The sequence below is a fragment of the Lactuca serriola genome, chromosome 8 (genome assembly GCF_051521515.1).
Source record: "Lactuca serriola cultivar US96UC23 chromosome 8, Lser_US96UC23_V15, whole genome shotgun sequence".
Classification (NCBI taxonomy): Eukaryota; Viridiplantae; Streptophyta; class Magnoliopsida; order Asterales; family Asteraceae; genus Lactuca; species Lactuca serriola.
The window spans coordinates 6,198,588-6,210,718 of record NC_136415.1 but is presented as its reverse complement, the minus strand read 5'-3'; the positions used below and the strand labels follow the sequence as shown (position 1 = coordinate 6,210,718).

At 36.1% G+C, this 12,131-nt stretch overlaps 1 non-coding gene across 1 annotated transcript; it reads left to right on the top strand.

Moving 5' to 3' along the window:
• Window positions 1-231: 231 nt before the first annotated feature.
• LOC145071509 (small nucleolar RNA R71) lies at window positions 232-338 on the top strand. Its single transcript, XR_013690519.1, has one exon. It is a non-coding gene; the product is annotated as a small nucleolar RNA R71 (small nucleolar RNA).
• The last annotated feature ends 11,793 nt before the right edge of the window (window positions 339-12,131 follow it).

Genomic DNA, 12,131 nt, shown 5'->3' with positions numbered 1-12,131 from the left:
TTATTTAGCATGGCCATGACTGCTGCAATTTCTTCAGTTTGGGTCCCTCCACCGCCTTTACTTCCGTCTTGCCTCGGGTTATGGTACTCGCGAGAGTGTTTCGCGAATTCTTCGATGAGCTCCTTGACCTCCCTTGGATTTTTCTTTGTCAACGGTCCTTGAGAATCAAGGAGTTGTCTTGTCATTACATTGACCCCATCATAAAAGATTGACATCTCTTGCTGCACATTTAGGTCATGTTGAGGGCAATTTCTGAGTAGGCCCTTGTACCGCTCCCATGCTTCGTATAGTGACTCCCCCGGTTGTTGCTCAAAGTTGGCTATCGCCTTCTTGAGTTTGGCTATCTTGGATGGCGGGCAGAACTGGTCCAGGAATTGCTCACGCATTTGAGCCCAAGTGGTGATTGTACCTGGTGGGAGTGCTTTTAACCACTCCTTAGCAGCTCCTTTGAAAGTGATAGGAAGCATCCTAAGCAAGACTGTATTTCTTGTGACATTTGGGACATTGAAGTAATCAGCAATGTCGTTGACTTCGTCTAGATGCTTAAAAGCATCCTCATGATCCTTCCCGAAAAATGGGATGTCCTTCAGTGCTGTCAATATGTGTCCCTTTAGTTCGAATGTGGCAGTGGCAGGAATTGCGGGTTGGACTAACCCAGGACCCATGTCATCTCGGATCCGCTTTTTGTATGCTCCCATGGACATTTCTTCAATCGCTGCCATCTCGTTCCTTGGCTCGTTCTCGGGTTCACTTGTGTGTTCTTCAAATTCTGGCTCGGTATCGCTTTCGGACTCGGTTTGCACGGGTGTGTGTTCCAAATGCTCAAAATTGCTCTTGTGCTTCGCTGATGAGCTGGACTCTCCTGTCTTTTTTCCTGACTTCCTAGAAAAGGCTGACTTCAATTCTTGCAAAGGCGTCTTTTTCTTGTGAAGTGCAGATTCGGGGTCTTCCAGTGGTGGCACCAAGTGTGTGTTTGAGCTTCTGGTCATGAACTCCTGCAACTTGCTAAACTAAAACGTAAAACTGAACTAAAATAAGAAAAACTAACTACCAAATAAACAATTTTAAAAATTTTGCCTGTCCACGTCGTGGCAAGTATGTGGCCACGTCGTGGACTCTGTAAAAATTTTTATTTTTGCTGAAAAATTAACTTTTTGTGGCTGTGATTCCACAAGAAGGATCGATTAATTTAATGCAAATAATTAAACTAAAAACTAAGCCGTTCCCCGGCAACGGCGCCAAAAACTTGATGTGCACAAAAGTACCCACTAATTTTAATATTTATAACCTAACAAACTTAGACTATCTATGCACTTATAGGCAGTGTACCTAGTCGGATTACAGTATAGCTTAGGTAAGTCGGGTGTCGATCACAGGGAACGGTGTTCTAATTAATTTACTTACTATTAAATTAACCTAATTTATTAACAAATTTAATAAAGGGTTTTATCTGATTTTACAAGATCAGATGAACTTAAATCCAATTCAATAAGTAAAAACACACACTCTTGTTTAGATTGAATCCACTTTTCCCTTATGGCTAGCTAACAATTACGGATTACTAAGTTGGTTTTTAATTATATTAGTAATTTAGTTCTATCTTACCAATATTTAACTAATTCATGTCAAACCATGTATGTTCACACATAATTAAACACAGAACCAATTATAGTTGAAAATATGTTATATAAGATTTGTTGTGTAAACGCAATTATGATCACAATTCTCGTTCTCTAGCACAGCAAAACTTTATTTATTCTAATTATTAACTAAGATTGGTCAATCCTAGCTCTAACAATTCAATGTTCACTAAATTATTAGGTAAACAGGTTCATGCAGTTTAATGGTCACTAAGCTACACAGAACATGTAATTAAACAATTAGATAAACAAATATTAACATGCTAGGTCATACAAATCAAACACAAGCAAATTTTCACTAACTAAGCTTAATCCATAATCATATAACTATTCATAAGTTCAAAGCTTCATCTAGCTAAACAAGAGTAGCTAGATTCAGCTGCTCATTATAGTAATTAAACTAACACAGCTAAAACTAATGAAAGACATGTTCTAAAAATAAACCTTTACTTCTTTTGGTGTGGAAAACCCTCTTCCAGAGCCTTTCTTTCGTTCTTATTCGTCTTCTGGAACTCTTTTTCTTCTGCCAAAAGTCTCTCTTTTCGTAATAATCATCAGAACTTATATAATGCTTAAAAACTAGCGCCACGTCGTGGCCAGATCTCGCCACGTCGTGGGCTTCAAGAAATCCGTATTCTTCAAGGAAATCCTCCGCGTCGCGATGCTTATCTTCTGAACACCCATGCCACGTCGTGGACTTCATCGCCACGTCGTGAAATTAGCTCTTATCGTGAATTTATTATTTTCTTGTCTTCCAAGCCTCCCATGTTCCCCATTTTGTCACCTTTGGTCCCTTTCTTCGAAAATCCTTTGTATTGACTGAAAATAACAATTTAAACTCATAAGTATCTTTATTCTAAACATATTATCAATTTATTAATAAAAATGTACTTAAATACTGCCTAAAAATAAGTGTAAATATGGCAATATCAATGACAACCTGAATTACATCGAGCGGCCTGTGGCAATCCTCGACAGGAAGTCGAAGGATCTGAGGAACAAAAGGGTGGAACTCGTGAAGGTTCAATGGCAGCACCGGAAGGGATCGGATTGGACTTGGGAGCTGGTGGAAGAGATGATGGAGCACTACCCCGAGCTGTTCCAGGATCGAGCAGCAGACTTCGAGGACGAAGTCTAAGATAAGTGGGGGAGATTTGTAGCACCTGGTTCCCGGTACGTACTCCTTGTAATTAACATTTTTAAAATAACGCATTTTCGCCTTGGACTCGGCGATTTGATGGACCAACTCGCCGAGTAGGAGCGGGATAAGACGCGGGGACTAAACTGTGGACTCAGCGAGTCAGTTCTCGGACTCGGCAATTAGACACTGTTTGGGAAAAAACCCTAATCCAGGTGTTTGCACCCTATTTAAATGCTCTAACTTGGCCTCCTTTGTCCCTAACGCTTCTAGAGAGCTGAAGAGCGAAACCCTAGCCCCCATTTTGTTATTGAGAGTGATTTTGGCTTTGTGAAGAAGGTTTGGAGCTTAGAAGAACAAGAAAGAGGTTGTAGTGTGCAAGGAGGGGAGGTAGATCCGGAATCTACACTGCAAGAGGCTTCCATTCAGGTAGAAAAGCCCCTACCTTGATCTTTAGTTCTTTAGATTCCCTTTTTGTCCCTAAATGGTGGTTTTCAAGCCCTAAAACACCATACTCCTTGTGTTTGTGCTTAATGATCCGAAAGGGCTTCAGATCTAGACATTATGGATGTATTAGAAGTATAAAGCTTCTGTGGTTGGAGTGATTGAGGTCCCCATTGAGTGTATGACCTCATAAAAAGCTTGGATTTGCCTTTTGGAGCTTGTAGGGCCATGCATGCACGTAAAGTTTGCAACTTTACGTGATAAGCATGCCCTAGGAACATAGATCTATGGTTTTGAAGCGTTGCACGTCTCAGAGTGCTTATGAATATGATTTGAGCATTTGAATAAATCCACGCTCACTTTGGTCACTTCATGGATTTTATCATGAGTGATTGGTGAGACGATAATATCTTATATTCTTAAAACCGAGATGTGTGAGTTGTATCTTGCGAGTCGGTTACACATTGATAATATGTAAACGCACCAGTAACTTGGTGTCATAAAAGATATTGTTGTGTGTGATTCGTTGAGTGAGTGCAAGCAAGCTTGAATCAAAGTTTATCCGTTCCTTTTATCCAAAGTCGAATGAAAGCGATATATGTAGGCCCCTCGATGACTTAGTGATGGGACCTAAGCGCTTGGCCAAGCCGGGACTAATTTGATGTGTTCAATTGTAGTCTGTTGTCAGTCGTCGTAAATCGGAAATCGGGAAACAACACATAGACAGAGAGAATGATTTAAATCCATGTCTCGGTCTATACGATATCTAGAATGGAGAAATATATGATCCCTTATCTAAAGGACACGCTTCTGATAGGATCAGAGTTGACAGCGGCTTTTGAAAGCTACGATTGCAGATCAGGATCTGAAGTCATATGCATAATAGTTATTAGACTTATCCAAGTGGGAGACTGTTGGATTAGTGTCTAAGCCCATAACTATTTTAGTATGTACTTGACCCGATGGTGCATGGTCCTTTTGGGTTGCCTTCACCAAAGCAACTTAATAGGATGAATTATGGAGAGAGAGAGAGAGGATTAATTATGATTTATTAATATATTATGAGAATAATATATTAAAGGAGAAATCATATTGTTTAATTAATATTAGTCAATAATTAATAAGAATTAATTTTGTGGCTAAAAGACAATAATTAAACTTAAGGGACCAGAACCGTCAATTGTATGATAGTTGAATATTGGGCTAATGGACTCCATATTATAGGGGTGGACGAATTCTATGGGGAAACCCATTAGAAATCGTCTAAGGCCTCTAAGGAGGGAGTTCATGGGTTGCTTAGGGCCTAAGCAGTCAAATTAGGGTTTCCTTGTTAGATAACCCTAATAGCCTCACTATTTAAGGATCCCTAGAGCACCAAAAACAAGGTGAAGAGTTTCCTTGGGGTTTCTACACGTTTTTGGGTGCCTCCTCTCTTATCATTCTTCATCCTCTTGCTCTTGGTGTTTGTGAGCCATTAGAGGAGTGACACTTGTGACTCTAAGCTTTCTAAAGCCAATTCAAAGGAGGATTTGAGATTGTTATTGCTACATAACAATCAAGGTAAGATCTAAACCCTATTCTTATGTTAATATGATTAACTATATGTTAGATCTAGGCTTTATAGCTTTGGATATTCAATTGCATGTTCATTAGACAAAGTAAATCCAAAAGCTATTAGGGTTTGCATGTACACCATAGGAATGATGTTTTGCTCAAAACCAATCATAATTACCCATCAAATCATCAAAATTTCGTTATATGCTAGACTTTTTACTCGTGATAACAAATGTTTCATTGAATTTGATGAATTTGTTTTTTCTGTGCATGATTATTAGACTCGTCAAACCCTTATTAGATGTGACATCATGATGATCATTATCATGTCACTAATCTAACACCTTAATCGTTTGTCTCCTTTTCTTCATCTACTGGCATCAACAACGTCTCAACCATCCAATTCATCAAGTGTTTAAGCATTTAATTTTAAGAAATTTGTATTATAATTATATATATATATATATATATATATATATATATATATATGAGTATGTATGTATGTGTAGATGCTAATGGTATTGTGTAGAATACCTATGTGTATGATATGAAGATAAAGATTATGTACTTAATGAGTTAAGTACTTGTTGAGTAACAAATAATATCTTGATGAAATAAATAGATAGATTGTCCAGGGGATAAGTGTCATGTGATGAGTCACATGAAATATTAATAAAAGTGTATAAATTTGATTCCTTCGGGAACAAGAGTATGCTCCCTATAAGGAAAGAGTTGATGATCCCTTAGGGAATGTAGATAGATAATTCTTGCGGGCATGATATTGTATATCGTTAGAGAAAATAGAAGAAAAGGTCCATGAGTGGAACAAGGAAAAATAGTTCTTTTAAGAACTTAGATATAATCCATGGGGGATTAAGAGCAAGGAATCCATGAGGGATTTAAGATAATGTTTATGCATTAGAGATGAGAATAAAGAGACGAAGATTAAAAAAAAGTTCGAGACAGGCATGTTATAAGTAAGAGATGTATGAAGATTAGAGTACGAGAAAATGGACAGATGAAAAGAAAAGACTATAGAAGACGAGTTGAAGATAGAGTACGAGATAGATGAGAGGAGAAGACATAAGGAGAAAATAGTAGAAGAGATAGCAGTGTATGCTATAAGAAGAGGAGATTAGATTACAGAGTATGAGAAAGAAGCAAAGAAGAAAGATAGAGTATGTAAAGATAGAAAGAGATTGAAGAAGAGTATATGAACATGAAAAGAGAATAGAATATAACTCACCGTACTTGTTGTCTGATGTAGCAGTTGTTTTTCATGTTTTGCAGGTTCAGGTAGTAGTCATGGTACGCGAGAAGATAGCAAGATAAGGAGTTAGAATAGAAGAATAATTTTTATTTATTTGTATTTACTTGTAACTTATTTAAATATATAGATTTTATTGTATACTTGTGATTAAACCTGGGATGTAAAGTGTTTTAATTTTTATAGAATTTCGCATTTGTTAAAAATTACTCTGATAATCATTAATTGATTAAATGTAGAAAATTGGATCATTACAATTGGTATTAGAGCCATAGTTTGAGTGAATTAGGTTTAGTATGTTCACACCTAGACTTAAACTGTAGGAGACAAATAAGAAACATAGAGTACAAATGGTTTTGTGATAAGCCAAATGAACATGATTGTAGATATGTTCAAATAAAGAACTCGAGATTATGAGTTTAGTAGATTGACCACCCAAAAGGGTTTGGGTCTAGAATGTCAAGAAGAAATAAAGAAAGGTCATTTTAGGAAATGAAAAGAATAGGGTCTCAAGTTAAATACATGCCAAGAGTATGTAGAAAAAATGAAATTATGGTTATCATGAAAGAAATATATGTTAGAAATGATGTGTCCTAGCGAGTAGACAATAGTTATGGCATGTGTCTTTAAAGAGAAGAGAAGAATTAGAGATAGAAAGAGAGTGGAAGGAGATAAAGATACATTAGCATTTCTTGCGATCAAGTAGCCATGTAGATAAGAAAGTCCACTGCTATATGGAATGTGTATGAGATTTGATGAGTAAAGCGTGCACCATGTCATTGATGTTATAGTGATAGCACCGACCATGGATAGATTGGAAGAGAAATTAGATAAATGTGTAGATAAAGAGAAATAAGTGTAGCAAGAATCATGGTTGAAATTTAAGAGAAAGAAGGGAGAATGTTCATGTGTTACTATGTTAAAAGCTAAGGAACGATAGAAAATGTCACACCCCTGGTCGGCGGCAGAAACGTCGGGGTATCGACGCTTGATGTGGTACACAGTTATTTAATATATTGAACAATATAAACAATATAACAAAAAATTACTTTTATTCATTAGATAATAGATTACATCATTTTTTTGTAGTACAAGCACACGATACTTCCTAACATAGGCTAAACAATCAGAGAACAACAAGTACTTCTAATCGATCCATTGATGACTTCTCCCTGTTTACTACCACTTACATTGTTGTGACAACCCGTAATTTCTATTCTTATAAAAGTCAATTTGGTCAACTAAGGTCAACTTAAATCTTATTCTATCTTAAATGGGTTAGATTAGTGTTTTATAAGGGTTTACACATTGTATTCAAAGTATTATGTGTTTCAAAAGGGAATTAGTTAGAACCGAGAAACTTCGCACCTCTCTTCTTTTCTCTTCCCTTCGGATAGCAAACCTTGGTCGCGAATCTCGCATGGCCGCAAACGAGGGGTCGGACCGCAAAAGAGCCCTCGGCCGTGAACCATCCTTCGGATGTGAACCCTTACCCTATATATATAAGTGAGACTAATTTTTCCCCATTCTTTCACTTCTGACCACAAACTCCATCAATTCTCTCAAGTATCATCTTTCAAGTATTCAGCTCTTCTTATAATATGGCTTGGATCTTTAAGGTGTTCATCATTTCATCATCATTTTAGGGATTTCTAGGCCAAAAACGCTTGCATCTTCATCATCCTTCAATCTTGTTGGGCCGTGAACTCAAGAACACCAAGTGTTCTTGGGCCGTGAACTCCAAGAGTAGGCCGTGAAATCCTTTCAGCCTTCCATTCTTGCTTCTAACACCCTCTTTTGTAAGTTAAGCTTGCAACTCGATCCGTGTCCTTGCTATATTTATGGTTAAATTCACTAAATGTATACATGTATAGGTCATAATATACTAAATAGGACTCGTTTGTGCTTCGTGACTTCACCCGTGAAACTTATCATCCTATATCAAATCTTCAATCGAATCCACAACATAAGGTGAGTTCATACCCCTATAATTTACCTTTTTAAATGATTTTAAATGCTTTTTAGGTGAGAATACAAGTTGAACACAATTAAACTGTGTTAGTAACTACATGTGATATCAAATCATATAATCGGTTTTCTTATGTTTTTAAATATTGTTTTTACAATAAAGGATTACCAAATACTTCCAAAATGACTTAAATTCATGTAAACTCTTTTAAACACCGTTAAACTCTTTGAAAAACTGTTAAACTCTTTTAAATATTTTATAAACTCTTTAGAACTTATATTTGTCAAAATCATATTTACATATGTATATGTATAAATAAGGCTTAAAGGACTTAGGATTAATGATCTACCTTACTTCCTTTTCCTTGTTTGGATGTGGGCTAAAGGTGGGATTATTTTTCTGAAGGTCGTTTCTTTCTTAATTATGTATTGAATATATATATATATATATATATATATATATATATATATATATATATAACATTACTCCGGTTGGTATCATTACCTTTGTATCATGTCGAGCAAAGGGGTACATCATGAAGGATCATGCTAAACAGATATTACATATAAATTATAATAGGTATAATTGATGAACAAACTGGAAATCTATTCTTCTAGATAAGTACACAAGGTTAAACCACTTTCCTAAGATAAAGATATAATTCAAAACTTCCATAAACAAGTTAAACTAAAAATGTGAGATACTATTTCACGTCATAGCAATATACTTGCTAGGTCGCGTTTTGTAACCAGGGTCTCCTGGAGGGAGAGCGTGAGTTTGTGTATAGATCTATACGGAATTGACCATCCCACACTTTGCTGCTAGCTACAGTGGGACCTGCAGGTCTACGGTGACAAATGTCATACCATTTTTGACGTTTGAAGAACGTCGTGTTTTATACTAGTCAATCAAGTATGGTTATAATCTCAATCACATTTTACCCCTAATTAACCAGTTTAATACTAGGGTAGTTATTACACCAGTAGGGTATTTTTAAGAAATACTACTACATCAGCCTTTTTCCATAAGCAAAACATAAAACATTCTTCTTATAATTTTATGGTGAGTTAAAATTAGGTTATACCATGTTATAAGTACAATCACACATATACAAAATGGTTTTATGGTATTAAAACTACTTTTCACTTGTAAAGCAGAAAGTATAGGACTTTCGGAAATGCATTAAATCATTTTCTTAAAATTAATGCAACCATAAAAGAAACCAATACTTATGAACTCACCAACTTAAATGTTGATCGTCTATTTCAAATTAACTTGTATTCTCAGGAAATCCAGTAGACATGTACACTCCTAGAGCTTTTGAGAAGATAGCCTAGTGTCGTGCTGCGTCTTTTGTCTTTTAGTATATCTACTTTTGATGTCAAATATCTAATGTTTGAACACCTATGTAAAAAATTATAAATTATTAATGCAATGGTTGATGTACTTTGATTATTATAATGCATGTGTTGTGATGCTTGACATGAAGTCATCCACCCCCAGACGTTTCTACCGTTCTGGTTTGGGGGTGTGACAGATTGGTATCAGAGCCTTCTTTATAGTGAACTCAGTATTTCAATTCATAAAAGCTATACAACTATAAACACATTGGGATAAAAACACTCTAACCAAGAGTTATACTTTAAAATATAAGAATATTTTATAAAAGTATAGGTACACTTAGAATATATATATATATATATATATATATATATATATATATATATATATATATATATATACTAGAACGAGTATCACAAGAAGAACAAAACAAAAGTATTCGGAAGTTGGACATTACAGTCAAACCTAGACAGTTATGTAATCATATCTAGGATAAATATAGCATTATCAACTATATTTATTTGAGATATAACCAACATGAGCTTGTGAGTGATAGTGGTGTTGCAACAAGTCTAAACTTACCAACCATATACACAAAGGAATACTAGAACCAAACATAAAGTTAAAAATACTATAGGAGTATTTTATGATACTATATAATAACAACAAAACTAAAAACTTATCAACTTCATATACCAAGAAGTTTTGTAATCAAACATATTATTAAAATACTTTAGGAGTATTTTAGATTCTATAAATAACATAAGTGAAAACTAAAAGAACCCTACTGGTAGGTCTATAATTACTAAGTGCTTACGTTAAGGTTATATATAGTAGAGATCTTATAGACTTAGAATATGTGATTTTCACTCTACTTCCTGTTCCTTGTTTGGTTGTGGTTTTAGAGTAGGATCACTTATTCCAAGGTCTATTTGATCTGGATTATATATAATCTGTACACACTATGTGATTATAGAAAGACCGGAAAGGATCTTCCTCGTAAAAAGTTAGTTTTACAAAAACTGTTTATTAATATCGTAGATCCTTTAGACATTCCTATTCTCGTATAAACCACTTAGATAGATGTAACCACTCCAACAATCAATAGAAGAGTCAACGAGGATACATCAGAGTTTCATTAGGAGGATTCCGAAAAAGAAACAGATGAGAAGTTCACATGAACTTCCAGGATTCAAACTAAGTAATGAGGGATCAGTTCCAAAACCTGAAGTATGACGACACGCGAATTCAATATACCTACGAAGGAGAAGGACACCATATAGATACCAGGAGGGAACAAATCTGAACCGCCAGGATAGAACAGAGAACATAGGGAAGCCACAGATGAAGCACGCGAAGTGTTTGAGTACCTTTTGTGTCACTCTAATAACTAATAAATTGATACAACCTACCGAGTTTGTGATTATACTACTCACGTTAGGTATTAAGCTTATCGCCTTTTTCCGTCACAACTAATAACAGTAAATCGGATCACGAAATGAAAAGTTTATATGTACATATAAATAATTAGGGTTTATCATAGGTCGGTGGAGCGCGTGTGGTTAACCGACACATCGATTGAGTGATAAACATTAAGGGTACCAAGTAATTTGCATGGTTACTTCACACCTTGTTTTGTGATCCTCGGCATCCCAGTCACAAAACATGAAGGGCACACTTGAGATTGAAACATGTCATTGAAAAGTTCAATGAATCTCAAAGAATCTAGGAGTTTCAAAACCAATTAAAACCTAATAATTTATTTTGTTTTTCATTGTGGAAATTGGTGAATCGTCATTCACCTACCTTCAAATATTTTATAGCTTGGATTACTGCATCCCACTTCTAAGTTATAAAATATTGTGTTGGGTCCTAGACTTAATATTACATTTGGGTGTCTTATTAAGGACTATCTTTATTTCTAATCTAAACTTATCTTTCTTCCTTTTCAGATTTCTTCCAACAATGTTGCTTCTGGCTCAAACCCTGCCGGCTCATTCTCTCTCATGAACCTTTGTGGGAGAGTCATCTTCGATGGAACCAACTTTATGGATTGGATCAGGAACATCAGGGTGGTCACTCAGTATGAGAACAAGGAATATGTCCTCGATACAGAGCTTAGGGAACTTGAAAGAGATGCTGCCAAAGTGGAATGTATCATGTTTGCCATAATGACAACCGAGCTCCAAAAGTCCTATGAGGACTAGTACCCTTTTGAGATGCACCAGGATTTGATGGACCGCTACCATCAGAGTGCTCGTCAAGAGCGGTATGAAATCATCTCCTCCATGATAACATCCCGGATGAAGGATGGTGAACCCATCACGGGCCACATGCAGAAAATGCAAAGGTATGTCAACCGTTTGCTGAAACTGAATGTGAACTTCCCCGAGGAGTTGGCAATTGACATCATTTTGCACTCCTTACCTTCGTGTTATAATCAATTCCGAATGACATATCACATAAACAAGGAGGAAGTTACACTCAGCAAACTTCAAGGACTCTTGAATACCGCGTAAAGTGGTCTTAAAGGTAAGTCGGTTGTTACTACTCCTACTCCTACCGCGGCCCCTGTCTTGGAAATCGGGCAAGGCAAAGGAAAGAAGAGAAAGATCCCTTTGAAGGGTACCAAGGGTAATACCCTTAATGGCTCCTATTCAAGTGGAACCAAGAAAAGTTTCGTCACTCCTTCTACCAACCCTAAAAAGGCTGAATGCTTCTATTTCCATGAAAAGTCGCACTGGAAGCGAAACTGCCCAAAGTACCTGCAAGATGTTA